General features: G+C 46.1%; 1 protein-coding gene across 1 annotated transcript in view; it reads right to left on the minus strand.

Annotated features, from left to right (window-relative positions):
• The window catches only part of SIL1 (SIL1 nucleotide exchange factor), a 696897-nt gene extending 677896 nt beyond the window's left edge, over window positions 1-19001 (minus strand). Inside the window, exon 1 of the mRNA XM_030212991.1 lies at window positions 18703-19001. The gene's annotated coding sequence lies outside the window, so the exon portion shown is untranslated. The remainder of the gene's footprint in view (window positions 1-18702) is intronic.
• Between the last annotated feature and the right edge of the window lie 706 nt (window positions 19002-19707).

Consider the following 19707-nt stretch of genomic DNA (forward strand, 5'->3'; position numbering starts at 1 on the left):
AGGGGCCACATTATTCAGGGATTTAAAAACATGTAAAATATTTCAAAAAGTAATCTGGATGCTCTTATAAATCAGGACTACAACAATCCCTTCTAATCCACCCACCTGACCAGCTGACATCTGCCCTTCTCCAATGGCTCCAAAGAGTGATTGTATTGAACAGGTCTGTCAATGAAGCTTTCAGAACTTCTTTGAGCTCCCTTAGAAACACAGAAACATGATGGCAGATAAAGGCAAAATGGCCCATCCTGTCGGCCCATCTCCCGTAACCATTAACCCTTCCTTCTCCCATGCTTTCTTAAATTCTGACACAGTTCTCGTCTCCACGACCTCCACTGGGAAATTATTTCACGCTTCCACCACCCTTTCCGCGAACGAATACTTTCTCATATTCTTCCTAAGCCTATTTCCTCTTAACTTCATCTTATGCCCCCCTCATTCCAGAGTTTTCCTTCATTTGAAAAAGGCTCACCACCTGTACATTAATGCCCCCGAGACATTTAAACATCTCTATCATATCTTCTTTCTCTCTCCTCTCTTCCAGTATATACATGCAGAGATTCATAAGCCTGTCCTTATATGTTTTATGTCCAAGAACCGCTTACCGATTTTGTAGCCACCCTCTGGATCAACTCCATCCTGTTTATATCTTTAAATAGGTACGGTCTCCAGAATCAAACACAGTACTCTAAATGGGGCCCCCACCAGAGACTTATACAAGGGCACTATCACCTCTTGTTCCTGCTGGTCATCCCTCTCCTTATGCACCCAAGCATCCTTCTGGCTATGACCACCGCTTTTTCTACCTGTTTGGAAACTTTAAGATCATCAGACATAATCAACCCCAAGTCCTGCTCTTCCTTTGTACACAGAAGCTAGCACATCACCCCCTATATTGTACTGTTCCCTCGGATTCTTGTGACCTAAGTGCATGACCCTGCATTTTTTAGCATTGAATCTTAGCTGCCAAATATTGGACCGTTCCTCAAGCTTTGCTAGGTCCTTCCTCATGTCATCCACACCTTCCCGAGTGTCCACCCTGTTGCAGAGTCTGGAATCATCCGCAAACAGACAAACCTTACAAGACAGCCCTTCCGCCATATCACTCAGAAAAATGTTAAGAGTCAGCCTTAGGACTGATCCCTGCGGTACTCCACTGAAACATCCCTAGCTTCAGAGCAAGCTCCATTACCACTATCCTCTGTCTCCTTCCAGTCAACCAATTTTTAATCCAGTCAGTTACTCTAGGTCCCACACTGAGGGTACTCAGTTTATTTTTGAGTCGCCTGTGTGAAGCCATGTTGAAGGTTTTGCTGACATCTAATATTTAAAAAATAAAACTGGATGCAAAGGAATATGAGTATGTATAAACAACTATGTCCAACTTGAGATCCTGGCCTTCTTTTTTTGAAAAAAAAAAATGATGTTTATACCTTAGACTTAAGGTGTCTCTTATTAAGTAAACTCTGATTCTTATAAACAACATATACAAATTTGCAAAAATGTATGAACTATCATAATACACTACCTAAATCTAGCGAGCAATGCTGTGTCATCACAACTATAGTGATGCATCATCATCTACAAACTTAATCTCCCCCCACCCCAGAAGTCCTAATCCTCCTTACCCTCCCTTCCTCTCAAGAATCAGGGATAACAAAAGTCCTCTAGCAAGATCTTAGGATGATCTTATGGCCTCCAAGTATGTAGCTAATGACAAACAGTTCCCCCTGTTCCCCCCCTCCCCCACTCCCTTTCCTGGTAAATAAACCTTATAAACACCCTTCCAAGGGATTATGCGTGATTCCTATTTGAAATCCATTTAAGAGTAAGCAACATGCCTTGGGAGACCATGACTTAAGATAATTATTCCATATTTGCAGAAACTTCTGCCTTTTGGGGCCCTCTTCACACATGCAGCTTCCTACCGTATAGGTCTTTTTCTGCCGTCACCTACTATGTACGTTACTATGTATATATACAATCAGAATGTATAATTCGTTCCTCCAATACCAGAAAGAATCGGTCTCCTCTTTTATCCAACGATTAAAAATACACCCTTTCCCTACTATATTATCTTTGCTTGATAGTAATTTCTGTTCTCTATCATTGATCCTATATGTTTCCGTTTTATTAAATATTACTCAAGAGCCCCATAGGAGGCTCTTGAATAAACTTGACATGCTGAAGATAGGACTCAACGTGGTGAATTGGTTGATGGACAGACGCCAGAGAGTGGTGTTTAATGGAATTCACTCGGATGAGGGAAAGGTGAGTAGTGGAGTGCCTCAGGGTTATGTGCTGGGGCCGATTCTGTTCAATGTATTTGTGGCTGATATTGCTGAAGGGTTAGAAGGTAAAGTTTGCCTTTTTGCGGATGATACCAAGATTTGTAACAGAGTGGACACCTCGGAGGGAGTGGAAAACATGAAAAAGGATCTGCAGAAGCTAGAAGAATGGTCTAATGTTTGGCAATTAAAATTCAATGCGAAGAAATACAAACTGATGCACTTAGGGAGTAGAAATCCAAGGGAGACGTATGTGTTAGGCAGTAAGAGTCTGATATGTACAGGCAGGGAAACGGCTCTTGGGGTGATAGTATCTGAGGATCTGAAGGCGACAAAACAGTGACAAGGCACGGTGGCTGTAGCCAGATTACTAGGCTGTATAGAGAGAGGTGTGACCAGCAGAAGAAAACAGGTGTTGATGCATCTATACAAGTTGTTGGTGAGGCCCCACCTGGAGTATTCAGTTTTGGAGGCCATATCTTGCTAAGGATGTAAAAATAATTGACGCAGTGCAAAGAAAAGCTACAATAATGGTATGGGATTTGAATTACAAGACGTATGAGGAGAGACTTGCTGATCTGAACATATATACGGGTGACATGATACAGACGTTCAAATATTTGAAAGGTATTAATCTGCAAACGAACCTTTTCTGGAGACGGGAAGGCAGTAGAATTAGAGGACATGAAATGAGGTTGAAGGGGGACAGACTCAAGAAAAATGTCAGGAAGTATTTTTTCACGGAGAGAGTGGTGGATACTTGGAATGCCCTCCCGAGGGAGGTGGTGGAGATGAAAACGGTAACAGAATTTAAAAATGTGTGGAATAAACATAAAGGAATCCTGTTCAGAAGAAACGGATCCTCAGAAGCTTAGCAGAGATTGGGTGGCAGCACCAGAATTTAAAAATGTGTGGAATAAACATAAAGGAATCCTGTTCAGAAGAAACGGATCCTCAGAAGCTTAGCAGAGATTGGGTGGCAGCACCAGTGGTTGGGAGGCGGGGCTAGTGCTGGGCAGATTTCTACGGTCTGTGCCCTGAAAATGGCAGATACAAATCAAGGTCAGGTATACATATAAAGTAGCACATATGAGTTTATCTTGTTGGGCAGACTGGATGGACCATACAGGTCTTTTTCTGCCGTCACCTACTATGTTACTATCTAAGTACACCACATCTAGCGCCCATCCCATGTCCAACTGTTTGATCACCCAGCCGAAGAAATCAATCAGATTTGTCTGACACAACCTGTCTCTAGTGAAGCCATGCTGCCTCGGGTCCTGCATTCCATTCAATTCAAGAAACCTCACAATCCTCCGCTTTAGAAGCATTTTCATTAGTTTACTCACCACCGAGGTCAGACTGACAGGTCTGTAATTCCCAACCTCCTCCTTACTTCCACTCTTGTTCAAAGGGGCCACATCTGCCCCAGTCCTCCAGACTCTAAGGTAGCACTGAAGAGGTCCATCAGTGGAGCCGCCAGAACTTCTTCCAAGTTTGAGTACCCTCGGATGTATCCCATCAGGCCCCATTGCTTTGTCTACTTTTATTTTAGCTAGCTTCTCACAAACAGAGTCCTCTGAGAACGGGTCTTGGTCTACCATACATCCATCCCCATTTGCATTTGTTTTCTGCAGTCCTACCCTCGGCCATTCATCTGTGAACACAGAACAGAAATAGCTGTTAAGCAGTTTGGCTTTATCCTTATCAGCTTCCAGCTTTCCTGACAGCTTTTTCAGCTTCTCTTAGCTTATCCAAGTATTCTCGCCCATCTTCTTCTTTCTGAGTCATCTTATAACGTTATGAAGGCTAACCTCCTTTCCCTTACCTTTTCAGCTACTACGTTTGAGAACCAGAGGAACCTTCTTTTCCTCTTTCCTTTAAGTAATTTATTAACATAAAGGTTAGTTGCCTTTAAAATAGCTCCTTTCAGCCTTGTCTACTGCTGTTTCTACTTTCTTCAGCTGTTCCCATCCTACTAACTCTTTCTTGAGAAATTCCCCCTTCTCAGCAAAGTTAGCTCTTTTGAAATCCAGGACCTTCAATCTTGAATAAGCCCTCTCCTCCTTTGTCTTAACCACACCATTCAGTGATCACTAGATGACAAATGGTCTCCCATCATGACGTCGGAAACATTCTCTTAGTTTGTAAGCACCAGGTGCAGAATAGCTCCATACCATGTTGGTTCTGTTACCCACTGCTGAAACAATTCTTCCTGTAGGGAATCTAAGATCCCTTTGGTTCTGGATGATCCCACAGCAGGGACGCCCTAATCAACATCCAGAATATTAAAATCACCTATCAGTAGTACTTCCTCTTTCCTAGCTATCTTCAATTAAATCTCTGTCCAATACTTCTGACTTTGACGATGACCTGTATATTACTCCAGTGTAAATACATTTTTCTTTCCCTCTTTCTGGTTTAACCCACAGTGCTTCTTCCGTACCCCATGTGTCCTGCAGTTCTGTCACTTTAATATTATTCTTAGCACATAATGCCACTCCTCCACCCTTTTTTCCTACCCTGTCCTTCCTGAATAGATTATAGCCAGGTATAGCTATATCCCAGTCACTTCCACTAGAGGTTTGTTTCCTACACAACAGGCACTGGTATATAAGGCTCTCTGTGTCCTACCTTCCTGAGGGTTATTCATGGCTTTTTACCCATCCCCAGCAAGTTTAAAGCTCTCTTTAGTACTTTAGCCAGTCTGTTGCTGAAGACACTCCATTCCCTTCCATCACTGCGCAGTAGCTCTAAAGTCATCCCATGGTCTAGGAAACCAAAGCACTCATGTTGGCACCATCCACGCAGCCACACATTTAGCTCCAGGATGCGAGCTTCTCTCATTCGGCCTTCACCTTCAACAGGGAGGATCGATGAGAATACCACCTGTGCACCTAGGTGCTTCACCCTCTGATCCAAAGCCATGAAGTCCCATTTGGTATGTTCAATAGGGTACCTTGCATTATCATTTGTGCCAACATGGATGAGCAGCATAGGAGAGTGGTCAGTAGGATGACTCTAGGCAATCTTTCCGCAACATCAGGAACCTTGGCACCAGGCAGACAGCACACCTCCCTAAACAATATGTCTGGTCAGCAGATAGGTTCCTCAGTACCCCTCAGAAGGAAATCTCCAACCACCACTACCTTTCGCTTCTTACTGGTCCTTGTCCAGTGGTGCTGGGAGTTTTGATTGTTGTTTCCTCCTGTTTTTGAGATGTTTCTAGCTCTTCTGCCTCCAGGGCTGTGAACCGATTCTTCAGTACAACAGGAGATGGAGTTGGAGGGTTGATCTTGCAGGATCTAGTGGCCTGAGTCCAGCTCTGCTCTGTCTGTTCAAGATCTTCTCTCCCTTTGCTGGAAGTCCCCTATGTTTCAACATGCATCTGTGTGATTTTCTGGTTGCCACAGATGTTTCGTAGTCTTGCCACCTGCTCTCTTCGTTTTTGTACTTCTTTCATGAGGGGTTCAATGTGCATGCATTTTATCACATGAAACCAGAATCTTGCCTTGGTCCAAGCATTCAGTCTGGGTAGAGGTAGAAGCTGTAATGAGAGCTGCAAAATTAGGGACTTGTTGTTTCTTTGCCATACTTCAAGTGTAGGAGCTATGGATAAAGGATATGAAAAATGGCCTATCAAAGTACCAACCCAATTTTTTTTCCCACACTTGTTCTGTGGGATATAAGAAGCAGGTAGTTTTAGTGTAAGATCTAAGAACTTGTTCAGATTTACTCTGTGGGTGAAATTCAATGTACTTCCCTACCTATTGATGGGATATTCAGTGATTTAGGTTTCCTTTTCAGGGTATGGGAAAATTAGGTTCTTACCGTGATAATTTTCTTTCCTTTAGTCATAGCAGATGCAGCCATTAAAGATGGGTTGTGTCCATCAACCAGCAGAGGGAGATAGAGAGCACACTTTTTCAGTGCCTCATACCAGCTTGCTCCACTGCCTCTCTTCAGTATTTGAAGCTTCCAAAGCAGTATGGCAAACCGCAATGGGAATAACATGAGCTTTCCTCACAGTGAACGTTGGTCCTACAACAAAGGACATTAACTCAGAATGGAGGGAATGAAACATCCTCCCGGAGGGCATAAACATCCTACACTGAGACATAACTGGAGGGAATAAACTCATCCTCCCGGAGGGAATAAACTCATCCTCCAAAACATGAAACTGGAGGGAATTAAGTCATCCTCCTTTAATTGAACAAGAATCCTGAAGACTGTTTTCCGACTTTCTCCCAAGGACGGAATCTCCAGGAAACACGAACAGACCCTGAAATAGATTTACAGCAGATAGCAATCAGACAGGGAGGGATCATGGCTGCATCTGCTATGACTAAAGGAAAGAAAATTATCACGGTAAGAACCTAATTTTCCCTTCCTTGTCATCAAGCAGATGCAGCCATTACAGATGGGATGTATCAAAGCAATCCCTAGATAGGGTGGGAACAAGCCACACCACGCGCCAGCACTTGCGCTCCAAAATGTGCGTCCCTCCTGGCAGCCACATCCAGCCTGTAATGTCGGGCAAAAGAGCTTAGAAGCCCATGTTGCTGCACTACAAATCTCTTGAAGAGAAAGTGCTCCAGTTTCAGCCCAAGAAGAGGAAATTCCTCTAGTGGAATGCGCCTTAAAGGCATCAGGCGGAGGCCGGCCGGCAAGCAAATAAGCTGAAAAGATAGATTCTTTGAGCCAGCGGGCAATAGTGGCTTTAGACGCTGGAGACCCTCTGCGAGGACCTGATAGCAAAACAAACAGATGATCAGAGGTCCTGAAAGAGTTAGTAACTCGCAGATACTGCAGCAGAGTCCTGCGCACGTCCAACAGGTGCAATTGCACAAAAGATTCTGGAAACTCCTCCTTGAAAAAGGAGGGCAAGAAAATAGGTTGGTTTAGGTGAAACGCTGAAACCACCTTAGGCAAGAAGGAAGGCACGGTCCGAACCGTGACCCCGGACTCTGAAAATTGCAGAAAAGGGTCTCTACAGGACAGCGCCTGGAGCTCTGACACCCGTCTCGCCGAAGTAATGGCCACTAAAAAGATGGCCTTCAGTGTCAAATCTGTCTCTGAAGCACGCCGAAGCGGTTCAAAGGGAGCACCCTGAAGGGCTTTCAGCACTAGCCTCAGGTTCCAAGCTGGACAAGCTGCACGCAAGGGAGGACGGAGCCGAAGCACCCCTCTAAGAATCCGTGCCACATCTGGATGAGCAGCTAAAGACACGCCTTCAACCTTGCCACGCAGGGAGGCCAACGCTGCCACTTGCACCCGCAGGGAATTATAGGCCAAGCCTTTTTGTACACCATCCTGCAAAAAGTCCAGAATCGGCGAGACAGGAGCCCGCAGGGGTGTGATCTCTTTGGAAGCACACCAGACTTCAAACTGGCACCAAATCCTGGCATAAGCCACGGAAGTGGAACGCTTGCGGGCTTGCAGGAGAGTGGTAATTACTTTATTGGAATAGCCTTTGTCTCTCAATTGCGCCCTCTCAATCGCCAGGCCATAAGACCAAATCGGCCGGCGTCCTCTATGGTCACCGGACCCTGTGACAACAGGTTGGGAACCAGAGGTAACTGAAGGGGATCCTCTATGAGCATCTGTCGGAGGTCCGCATACCAAGGCCTCCTGGGCCAATCCGGGGCGACGAGAACCACTTCTCCTGGATGCAGCCGAATCTGCAGGAGCACTCGCCCTAACAAGGGCCACGGAGGGAGCACATACAGTAGGCCCGGAGGCCAGGGTTGAGCCAAGGCATCCAACCCCGCCGAGCGAGGATCTCTCCGTCTGCTGAAAGAGCACGGGACTTTGGCATTGATGCTTGTCGCCATTAGATCCATCACGGGCTTGCCCCACTTGGCACATATCTGCAGGAATACTTCGTCTGCAAGTTCCCACTCCGCTGGATCGATCTGATGCCTGCTTAGATAATCGGCTTGCACGTTGCTCTGACCTGCAATGTGAGCTGCCGACAGAAACTGTAGATGCAGCTCAGCCCAGTGGCAAATTTGTTCGGCCTGCGCGGCTAGAGCTCTGCACTGAGTGCCGCCTTGTCGATGTAGGCCACTGCTGTCGTGTTGTCCGACATCACTCTGACAGCCAATCCTTCCAGGGTCACTTGAAAAGCCAGAAACGCCTGAAACACCGCTTTCAACTCTAGGCGGTTGATGGACCACTCAGACTCCTTGGGTGTCCATACACCCTGGGAATGCTTCCCCTTGCAATGTGCGCCCCAGCCTTTCAGGCTGGCATCTGTCACCACTAGGCACCAATCGGGGAGCGCCAGCGGCATTCCTCACCGCAGCATGCTGTCTGACAGCCACCACTCCATACTGAGTCGGGCCGCAGGGAGCCAAGAGAGTCTGCATTGATAATCCTGAGATACTGGAGACCATCTTTGGAGTACAGCATACTGTAGAGGTCTCAAGTGCGCTCTCGCCCAGGGCACCAGTTCCATGGTGGCCGTCATCGATCCAAGCAGCTGGACAATGTCCCAAGCTCGCGGGCGGGGCATCCTCAGGAGCAGACGGACCTGATTCTGAAGCTTGTACCGCCTTTGCTCGGGTAGGTACACATACCCCGAGGCTGTGTCGAACCTGGCCCCCAAATATTCTAGAGACTGCGAGGGGGTCAGGTGACTTTTGGCCAAATTGACGACCCAGCCCAGAGATTGAAGCACTGAGACCACTCTGGCTGTTACATGCTGACTCTCTGCAGCAGAGTTTGCTCGAATGAGCCAGTCGTCCAGGTACGGGTGAACCCAAATACCCTCTCGCCTTAGAAAGGCAGCTACTATCACCATAACCTTCGAAAAGGTGCGGGGAGCTGTGGCGAGGCCAAAAGGCAAGGCCCGGAACTGGAAATGCTTTCCCATCACCGCAAACCTCAGAAACTTCTGGTGCGGGGGCCAAATTGGTATGTGCAAGTAAGCTTCTTTCAGGTCCAGAGACGTGAGAAACTCTCCTGGCTGTACCGCCGCAATGACGGAGTGCAGGGTTTCCATGTTAAAATGCCGCACTCTCAGGGACTTGTTTAATTCTTTTAAGTCCAGAATAGGGCGAAAAGACCCTCCTTTTCGTGGCACCACAAAGTAGATGGAGTAGCGGCCGCAGCCGTGTTCGGCGGGAGGTACCGGGGACAAAGCCCCTATCTGAATCAGACCTTGCAAAGTCTCCTCTACCGCCGCCCGTTTGGCGGCAGAACCGCATCGGGACTCCACAAACACGTCTCTTACAGGGGCGTCGAATTCTATTTTGAAACCGTCTCTGATCAGGTCCAAGACCCACTGATCTGAGGAAATGTTGGCCCACTCCTCGGCAAAGAGGGAAAGATGTCCTCCGATGACAGGACTCAAGGAGAGGGCCGGCGCACCATCATTGAGAGGGTCGCCCCTGAACTCCAGGCCTTGAGCCAGTGGCTGTGGAACGTTTGTCCGAGCGAAAGGAGTTCCTCTGCTGAAAACGGGCATGAGAAGTGAACCCAGCAGAACGCCCCGGGCGGTACCTTCGAGCTTCACGGAAGCGAGGTCTGTAAGAGGAGTGGACCGCCGCACCCTTAGAGGAAGGCCGAGGCCTATCTTCGGGCAAGCGCTGGGGTTTAGCCTCACCCAGGCCCTTCACAATTTTCTCCAACTCCTCACCAAACAGGAGAAGGCCTTGAAAGGGCAACTTCACCAACCTTTGCTTAGAGGCCATGTCCACCGCCCAATGCTGTAGCCAAAGAAGACGTCCTTTCTTGCTGACGCCCTTTATGATATTGTCAGAGCTTCAGCTAAACACGTGGCAGTAGCAGTGGCGGCTTGCCGTCTTCTTTGGCTACAGCATTGGCCGACTCCATCCGCGGAGCCACATCTGAAAAGGGCTCCGCTCCATCACCGGGCTGTTCCACTGCCTGTTGCAACCAAGCCAGCAGGCTCTAGCAGCATAACAACTGCATGCAGACGCCCGAATAGTGAGACCTGCAATTTCAAATGACCGTTTAAGTGCTGATTCCAGTCTACGGTCTTGAATATCCTTCAGGGCAACACCTCCTTCAATAGGGAGGGTAGTTCTCTTTGTCACAGCTGTGACTAGGGCATCCACTTTAGGCATAGCAAAGCGAGCCATAAGCTCCCCACTCAGAAGGTATAATTGCCCCATAGCCCTGGAAACTTTCAAAGGTCCCTCGGGGTCAGCCATTGAGCCGAAATAAGCTCTTGGATGGAGTCATGCAAAGGAAAGGCTCGAGCAGGCTTTTTGGTACTAGCCATCCTAGGATTCACAGAGGAAGCTGTGCCACTGGCAGGGTCCTCAATAGAGAGAGCCTGCAGGGCATCAGAAATAAGCGCTGGCAGCTCATCACGGTGAAAAATCCTCACCGCGGAGGGATCGTCCATATCCTGAGTCACTTCTGCACCAGACTCTGGCTCCTCAGACCATGAAGGCCTGCCAGAGTCCTCCGAATCCTCGCAGCCCGACCATGGGGGGGAAAATGGAGGTGCAGCACTCTCTGAAGGGTAAAGAGCCCTTCTGTGCTTCATATTCTGCCAATTATCAGGGAATAACGCCTCAGAGGGCATACCCAGGCTATAATCCACCGGGGGGGCATTAGAAGAGACCCCTGCAGGGCTTTGTGGGAGAACTCTTTTAAGCATGTATGCTTTATGCATTTATAAGACAAAATCAGGGGAGAAAAACTCACCCTGGGCACCCGGATCTCTGCCGGGGCTAGTAGCTCTCATATGAGCCTCACTCCGAGGCCTCCCCCCGGGCTCAGGACTCTCAGTCTCAGCGGAGGTCGCGCCATGTGGTAAATTCAAAATGGCGTCCGCTGCCAGCTCTGAGCGCGAAGAATCGTCGCTCGCCGTGCTCGGGCCGGCTCTAAAGTCTGTACAGCACAATTTACAGAGCCCCGCTGCTGATCTGCACTTGCCACACTTGGAACAGCGCTTTACTGTCTCCGCAGCCATCGCCGAAAACGGCAGTAAAATTCAAAATGGCGGTTCGCGCCAAATCGCCCCGATCGCGGGCCCACCCCGGAGGAGTCAGAAAACACTCTTACCTCACTGGACCGAGTATCACAGCTCCGGTCCCACAGAAAAAGGCAAGGAAAAACCTCTGTTCCTTTTTTTTTTTTTTTTTTTAACGCTGTGAGGAAAGCAGAGGTATATAGAACTCTGGAGGCTCAGGTGAGTGGGAAAGGCAGGGAAAGGGCGAACCTATGTGCCTGCATCCACTGTTGGTGGGGAAGGATAGGGAAAGCTAAGCAATGTGTCCACATCCACGGAGGTATGGGTAAGGCAGGGAAAGGGCGAACCTATGTGCCTTTAAAGTGAAGCTGCTATAGCCTCCAACACCCCTGCTAACAACTGGCAAAAGCACAGGCAGATTTTAGATGGAGCTCGGAGAAGCTGCAGCCACTCTGCTAGGGGAGATAGAGAATACTGAAGAGAGGCAGTGGAACAAGCTGGTATGAGGCACTGAAAAAATGTGCTCTCTATCTCCCTCTGCTGGTTGATGGACACAACCCATCTGTAATGGCTGCATCTGCTGGATGACATGGAAAGGATTTTTTTTCTCTCTCTTGATTTAGTGTTTAGTTGTAGGCCTAATTTTAGGGATAATCTTACAGAGTAGAGACCCAGGATAAACCAGATCTCAATCAATGGGTAACAGTTAACCGACAATGATTTCCTGATTCTCTTTCCAATACTGCTACAGCTAACAGTGCCAGAAGGGCCAGCTCTCTACAGCAGATATATAAACAGTATGACTTTGTTCCCTTTTGAAGTGAGGGCAATGGAAAAGCCTATAGTAAATTGATGAACAAGTTTAAGGGAAACAGAAGGTAAATTAATATATTTTTATTAGTGGTATATAGAGAGTAACAAACTAGTGGATATCTTAAGAGAGATCCTTTTGGGTCCCTCTGTAGGAAAGGCACCCAATACCATGCGGAAGGCTGGAGAGTTACTGTAAACTGGAATGATTTACTTTCAGAAAACAGTTGTAATTTGGATACAATTGTTAGTGATAAACAGTGTATTTAGGCAAACTATTTAGGAAGTGTCAACCCTGGGGGGTGGGAGGGCCTACACAACCAAATATCTGTAGAACATGTTAGCTGTGAAACCTATCTCCAAAGCTGTATTAAACCACTTAACTACACAGCTGTTTGGGCAAACAGACAAGGATTAGAGGAAGGGAGTGCCCAAAACCACAGCTCAAAAGTAAAGATTTTACAGATATGAGGAAAGGGAATGCCATAAAATGTCTCATCTCTGTGAGGTTTCATCGCATTTTAGAAGTTATCCCATCTGGCCCTATTGCCTTGTCCACTTTCAAATTTGGTGGAGTAGTGTAGTTGTCAGAATGATAGATGGAGAACCAAAGAAACTGGAGGTCAAATCCCATTTCTCCCACTGATGCTTCCTGGACCCTTGGGTGAGCAACTTCATCCACCATTATCCCTGGTGAGGAACAGCAGAACAGTTTTTTTTGAAGGAAGGACCAAACAAACTAATCTTTGGTACGTCCCCAAGCTCTCTAGTTGCTGATATTATGGGGAAAATACTGGTCAAGTCATGCCCCAGTGTCCCACCCCATTCTGTTGCCTATGTCTCAAGCAAACCCTCTGGAAACAAAGAAATACCAATCAGAATGTAACTCACCTCGAGCTGCCTTTGAAAAAGGGTATTATCTGAAGCACAAGGAAGAATTTCGGAGAACAAATAGGATGATTGTCATGTGGGGCAGACACAGATGGGGTGAGGCTGCAACTAAACCTACTATAGCCCGTTGGATTAAGGAGGCTGTTGTGCCTGTTTAGGTACTAAGGGGTCAGACAGTTACTTTGGAACTGAGGTCTCACTCTACATGGGGGCAAGCTTTGTTTTGGAACCCTCTTCCAATGAACTTGGCTTCTCCCTGCTTCTATGAAGTACCTATGAATACTTTTAGCCATTGAATGGAGAGCAAGTTTCAACACAAAGAATTTGCCCAAGTAGCTAAACAGTTTCCAGAGTAAATTCCTTTGAAAATTGTCCTCATATTACCTCCTCTCTGTCCACAGTCTTTCAGAAGCACCAAAGAAAGGCAAAATATTACTTATTTTCAAAGCAATATAACAATTACACATTTCTACACATATACTCCAGACACATGATCTGAAAAATCTCTCTTTAGCCGGAGAATAACCATGGGGGGGGGGGGGGGGCACAGTCGACCCACCTTTGAAGTCAGGCTCACCAGTCAGAAGCAGAAGCCAATGATCAGACAGAGGGTAGTGGTAAATGGAGCTTGCTCTGAAGAAAAGGATGTCGTCAGTGGAGTACCGCAGGGATCGGTCCTAGGGCTGGCTCTTTTTAACGTCTTTGTGAGCGATATTGCGGAGGGGCTGTCTGGTAAGGTTTATCTCTTTGCGGATGATACTAACTCTGCAACAGGATGGACTCCCTGGAGGGTGTGAATGACATGAGGAAGGACCTAGCGAAGCTAGAGGAATGGACCGATATTTGACAACTAAGGTTTAATCCCAAAAAATGCAGGGTCATGCACTTGGGTCACAAAATTCCGAGGGAACGGTACAGTATAGGGGGTGAAGCGCTTCAGTGTGCAAAGGAAGAGCGGGACTTGGGGGTGATTGTGTCTGATGACCTTAAAGCTTTTAAACAGGTAGAAAAAACGACGGCCAAAACCAGAAGGATGCTTGGGTGCATAAAGAGAGGCATGACCAGCAGGAAAAAGGAGGTGATAGTGCCGTTGTATAAGTCTCTGGTGAGGCCCCATTTGGAGTACTGCGTGCAGTTCTGGAGACCGCACCTACGGAAAGATATAAACAAGATGGAGTCAATCCACAGGGCGGCCACAAAATTAGTAAACGGTCTTGAATGCAAAAATTATAGGGCCAGGCTTATGAACCTCAACATGTATACGCTGGAAGAGAGGAGGCAGAAAGGAGACATGATAGAAACATTTAAATATCTCAAGGGCATTTATGTACAGGAAGAGAGCCTTTTTCAAACGAAGGAGAGCTCTGGAATGAGGGGACATATGACAAAGTTAAGAGGGAATAGTCTTAGGAGTAACCTAAAGAAGTATTTCACAGAAAGGGTGGTGGAGGCGTGGGATGGCCTCCCGGTGGAGGTGGTGGAGTCTAGGACTGTTCCAGAATTTAAAAAGGCATAGGATAAGCATGTGGGATCGCTTAGAAACAGGTAGAATTGGGGGTTACAAAGGATGGGCAAACTGAATGGGTCATTTGGCCTTTATCTTCCGTCATGTTTCTATGTTTCTATCAGAGAACTGATGGCAATGTCAATATCTGCACTGCCCGGAACACACCATGTAAATCTCAGGCCTAAACAAAAAAAAAAATCTTTGGCCCTCAATTTCTGTCTTTGGGATGTCTACCCTTGACATCTCTGTAAGCAGTAAGAACAGGAGCAACAGTGGCAGGCCATATCAGGAACAAAATTACAAAACTTACTGAAAATAATATTCTCCTGTGGGTGCCTGGCATTACATACCCAGGGGCACCATGCCACTCTTTTAGGATTTTAGATTACAGTTTTTCTAAGAACTAAAGGCACTTATTTTCAAAGCATATGGACGTCTCAAAATGCCCCAATGGACATACATGTGCTTGAAACTTCCAAATCCTGATACTGCAAAGGCAGAAAAGGGACATCCAACACTGCAGTACGTCCAAATAGCAATGGAGAATGTTGTGGGCAGGATTAGGGAGGTTCCAAAATCAAGACATCCAAATGAGAAGAAATGCCCACGCCTAAAAAGAAGGATGTCCAAAGGGTACAAAAAGGTGCTCTGACTGAGTAGCTGACCAATGGATGGATTAAGCACAACACCTCCTTAATCCTCCAGGAGTTGCTGTCCTCCTCCTTCGATAGCAGGCTCTATGACAGCTCAGGTATTATGGGCATTCTTAGCAAAGCAGGAAAAAAGTCAGAGTAGTCTAATGGTTAGTACACTGGATCTTAACGCAAGGGACCCAAGTTCAAATCTCACTTCTACTTTTTTTTTTTTTTTTATTGTGAACCCTCCAGAAGCATAAAGATATCTACTGTATCTAAACATATTAGCCATATGCAAGCCTGAAAGCTATTGAAGTGGTGCACATTCAGGTACACTGCCAGACACACCTCCTCATCCCTGCTTTTTTGTCATTCATATATTGGACGTTCCAGTTTGTAAAACAGCTATTCATGCTGGAAGTCCTCAGCAAACGGATGTCCATCTCATGTATTTCCAAACAGGAACTCCTCACATATTTCCTGTTGGAAAATACATGCGAGATCGATGTCTCTATCCTGACTTGGACACCCTTTTGAATATCCCTTCAATGTGTTTCTAAATAAGCAGCAGGTGAACATCCCAGCAGTAAACCCAGAGGTTGCTGCATCCGCAACGTACAGCACCGACTAGACAATGATATGGGGACAAAGTTTGTCCCCATCCCCACAGACTTTGTTCCCATCCCCACCAGTTCTGTCCTCCTCTGCATAAGCCTCACTTACGATTTTATATTTCAACTAGTAAAAAAGCCCCGTTTCTGATGCAAATGAAACGGGGGCTAGCAAGGTTTTCTTCAGAGTGTGCATGTGGGAGTGTGTGTCCCTGCCCTCTGCCCTCTCTCCCTCCCCCCTCGAGTCCAGTCCTTCAGTGTTAAGTTTCCTGCTGTTCTGTGTTTGTGTTACAGAGAGAGTGAGGGCGTCTCTCTCTCCCCTCCCCCCTCTGAGTCCTTCACTGTTACAGAGAGAGGGATTTCGTGCTGTGCTGTTTTCCTTCACTCATGGGGAAACCGGATATCTCTGGCGCTTCACACTTCCGGCTGGAGGCTTCATAGAACGTTGGTCTTGCCTTTTATATATATAGATCTTTTTATTGAAGTATATAAAGGAACAATATTCTGTACAAATGTTTATAAATCACAAATAGAGAACAATAATAACAACGAGCAACTGAAATGACCCCCCATCCACTCTCTACCCTTCCCACCCCAACAATAGCTGACTTAGAAACCCTAATCCATCCTGTTAAAATGTCCAAGGGGGCAAAGTGCAACGTGCTCTATATTGCCCTAGTGGGGGAGAAATATGCCGTATGAAGCACTGTTATGATTTTTTGCAGTATCAGGATTTGGAAGTTTCAAGCACATGTATGTCCATTGGGGCATATTTCTCCCCCACTAGGGCACTACAGAGCACATTGTATTTTGCTCCCTGGATTGTGGAGGATCCTGAGTTCTTGATGTTGATGGACTCGAGCCTTCCATTTTAATCTGGTTTTGGTACAACCTTCTCAAAGATTCGGTTGCCAGTGTTTTTATATCATCTGGGAAAATAATTGGATTGTCTTTCAGATGACGCTGCAGACAGTAGGAGTCTGACAGGATTCTTGATGCCACATCAAAGGCAGACAAGACACAAATGATGTCATTTAACAGTGCTTCATTTAAATCCAAAAGCACCTTCATCGGTGAATTCAGTTGCCAGTTGTCTAAGATGTGTTAAGTATTTACAAATTGATACTAGCATTTTATAAATGCTGCTCCATCTAGTTGGAATAGCCTGTTTAAGGTTAGTCTCAAGCTTTTAAATGACATGAGGGCAAAGTTTGTCCTCCATCCCCATGGGCTCTCTCCCAGCGGTTAACTGCACGTCCCCATTCTCATGTCATTCTCTAGTACCGACTGAACCAGACTACAGAAGGAGAGGTGGTGGTGATGACAGCAAACAGGAGGCACAAACCGCAAAAGAACCACCACAGGGCGAACTGAGAAGTACTGGAAACTAGCCAGGGCAATAGCTCTACATAAATGAAGGTTCAAGCACAACCAACCAGTGAGGCTTGGCTTAAGAGCTTCAGCATGTTTTCTTAAGCTGGGGTAAACAGTGCGGACAGAGTCAGCACACACCTGAGAGGGCGCAGAAGTGGTTATTGGCAGTGAGGGGGAAGGAGCAGCATCTCTAAATAGATTGTGTACATACCCTGACCAAAGTAATGAACACTAACTCTCTGCAATCTCTCAGATTTACTAAGAATGATGTGCATGTGCTAAATAGAGCTGTTTCAGGAGATGGTGAAAAGTTTTCTAGCCCAACTCATACCAAAATGTAGTCCCAAAATAGCCTAACAATCTTGACACCAAAAATACAACATAATAAATAACCTACCTTCATGCTAAATATAAGTACAGTTCCACATATGTCCATCTTCATCATAACACTTAACAGTATGACATAAAAGGCAAAGTAAAACATCAAACAATTCAATGTGCTGCAGACCTGTCTGCTGAAAAATACATCATAATGATCTCTGGAAAAGTTTTAAAATGCATGTCTTTATGGAATTGCTCATCAGCTTTACAATGCAGTATACTGCATTGCAGCCTTGAAAATGTCACACTAATGAAACAGCACACCTCATGTCATGTTGGCAATTTAAACAAAAAAAAAAACAAAAAACCTGAACTAAAGTTCTCCAGTCAGGAGCTGCTTATACTGCAGTTTAATATCTTAACCAGCACAAAAACATTCTCTAACAAGACCTCATAAGTAAACTAAAAATATGAAAAATGTGGTCACTGTGTGAAGCAACAAGACACAACTTTAATCAAAGTTTCGCTCTCAGTACAAAGCTTCCAAACTGAGCAGGAGCATTGTCACCATCTTAAACAGGGCTTTCCGTGATTCGATACCTTTGGTTTAACCTGAGAGTTGTGAAGGACATGTTTAAGCATGTAATCACACCATACAATGCATACACTGTCCACATAAGGGGACACCACAGTTGAACCCCCTAATAAACTCACATGTATCTTCATTACTAAGGGCCCTGTTTTCTGAGCTGTGCTATAAACATACTAGCGTATTTAGCATGCACTAATGCTAGAAACATCCATAGGTATATATGTGTGTCTCTAACATTTAGCACACGCTAAAAACGCTAGCACATCTTAGTAAATAAGGCCCTTAGTCTGATCTACAGTGTGTCTCAATGCTTCAGCTTGGGCAGTGATACGTTTACTTACGAGGCCTTTTTAATGAATGTTTTTGTGCTGGTTAAGATATTAAACTGCAGTATAAGCAGCCCCTAACTAGAGAGCTTTAGGTCAGATTATTTTTTTTAAGTACTAACATTTTAATGAAGAGGTACACCTCAATTCTGTAAGTGGTTCAGAGTATTGTAAAGCTAATGCGTCGTTCCATGAAGACTTATGTGTTTTGTAACGTTTCCAGAGGTTGTTATGATGCCAAACCCAAAACACCATTAAAAAAAAATACGTGTATATGTGCTGCATCTCCCTTTCGGCTCTATTCACAGCAAATAAGTGTTACTTTAAACCAAGCAGAACTTCTCAGATGTCAGAGATGTCTTTTTTCAAGACAAAAAAATAAAACAACACAAATTACCTTTGAATCAAAGAGTACCTCTGCTCCCAAAGAACAGCATCAAAGTACAAACAGACAAGGACTCAGAGAGGCCACGTGAGCCTGCTAGACGTTCACGGAGGGATCCTACTGATACAGTAAGCCCAAGCCAACAGCCTAAAGTGAATACTCAGGGCTCACTGAGTAAAACTGCTTCCTTCACTGTGCCACACAAGTGCTTGCCTGTAAAATGACAAATCCACTGTGTTTAGTCGCTTTAAAACACATATGCTGTCTGCTCAGAACTAAAACTCTGAAACCTGCACAAAGAAGTAGGTGGCAGACAGTGCCAGAGTGAGGCTTGAATGCACACAAAGATGTTTACTGGAGCACCAGAATGAGGCTTGGAGATCACTGAGAAAAGCTATTGGAGCACTAGAATGAGGCTTGGAATACACTAAGAAGAGCAAGGAGGTTTAATACACAGGAGACGAAGTGACGTCAACAGTTGAAACCAATTAGGTTAATCTCCGTTTCCTCTCCCCAACGCTGCCGTCATCTTTACTATACTCAAAACAAACCTGCAAGGTGCTGCGTCTGCGTTATCGTTCTTTATTGTTGGTAGCATTTTTATTTAATGTCACTTATATTCAAACATGCTAGCTTGTGCAGCATACGGATGTACACAGAGAGCAGGTGCGTACCCAGACTTTGGCGGGAGGAGGGCCCAGAGCTCGAGGTGAGGGGGCATATTTTAGCCCGCCGACGACCCCCCTGCCACCTTTGACCCGCCGCCGCCACCACTTTTGACCCTTCCTCCGGTGCCCATCTCCATTTGACCCCCCCCTTCCCGCCGCCAAACCTCCCCCGCAGCCGTTGGGTACCTATGCTGGTGGGGTTCCCTCCGGGCCAGCGCATTGCTGCAGCTGATGTGGAAGCCTAGGATTCTGTTTGTGTGTGCGTCGTCCTGACGTCCTGCACGTTCCTACATGCTGAATGTGCAGGACAACTCACACACAAACAGAATCCTAGGCTTCCACATCAGCT

Source organism: Microcaecilia unicolor, chromosome 8 (assembly GCF_901765095.1).
Source record: "Microcaecilia unicolor chromosome 8, aMicUni1.1, whole genome shotgun sequence".
NCBI classification, from domain to species: domain Eukaryota; kingdom Metazoa; phylum Chordata; class Amphibia; order Gymnophiona; family Siphonopidae; genus Microcaecilia; species Microcaecilia unicolor.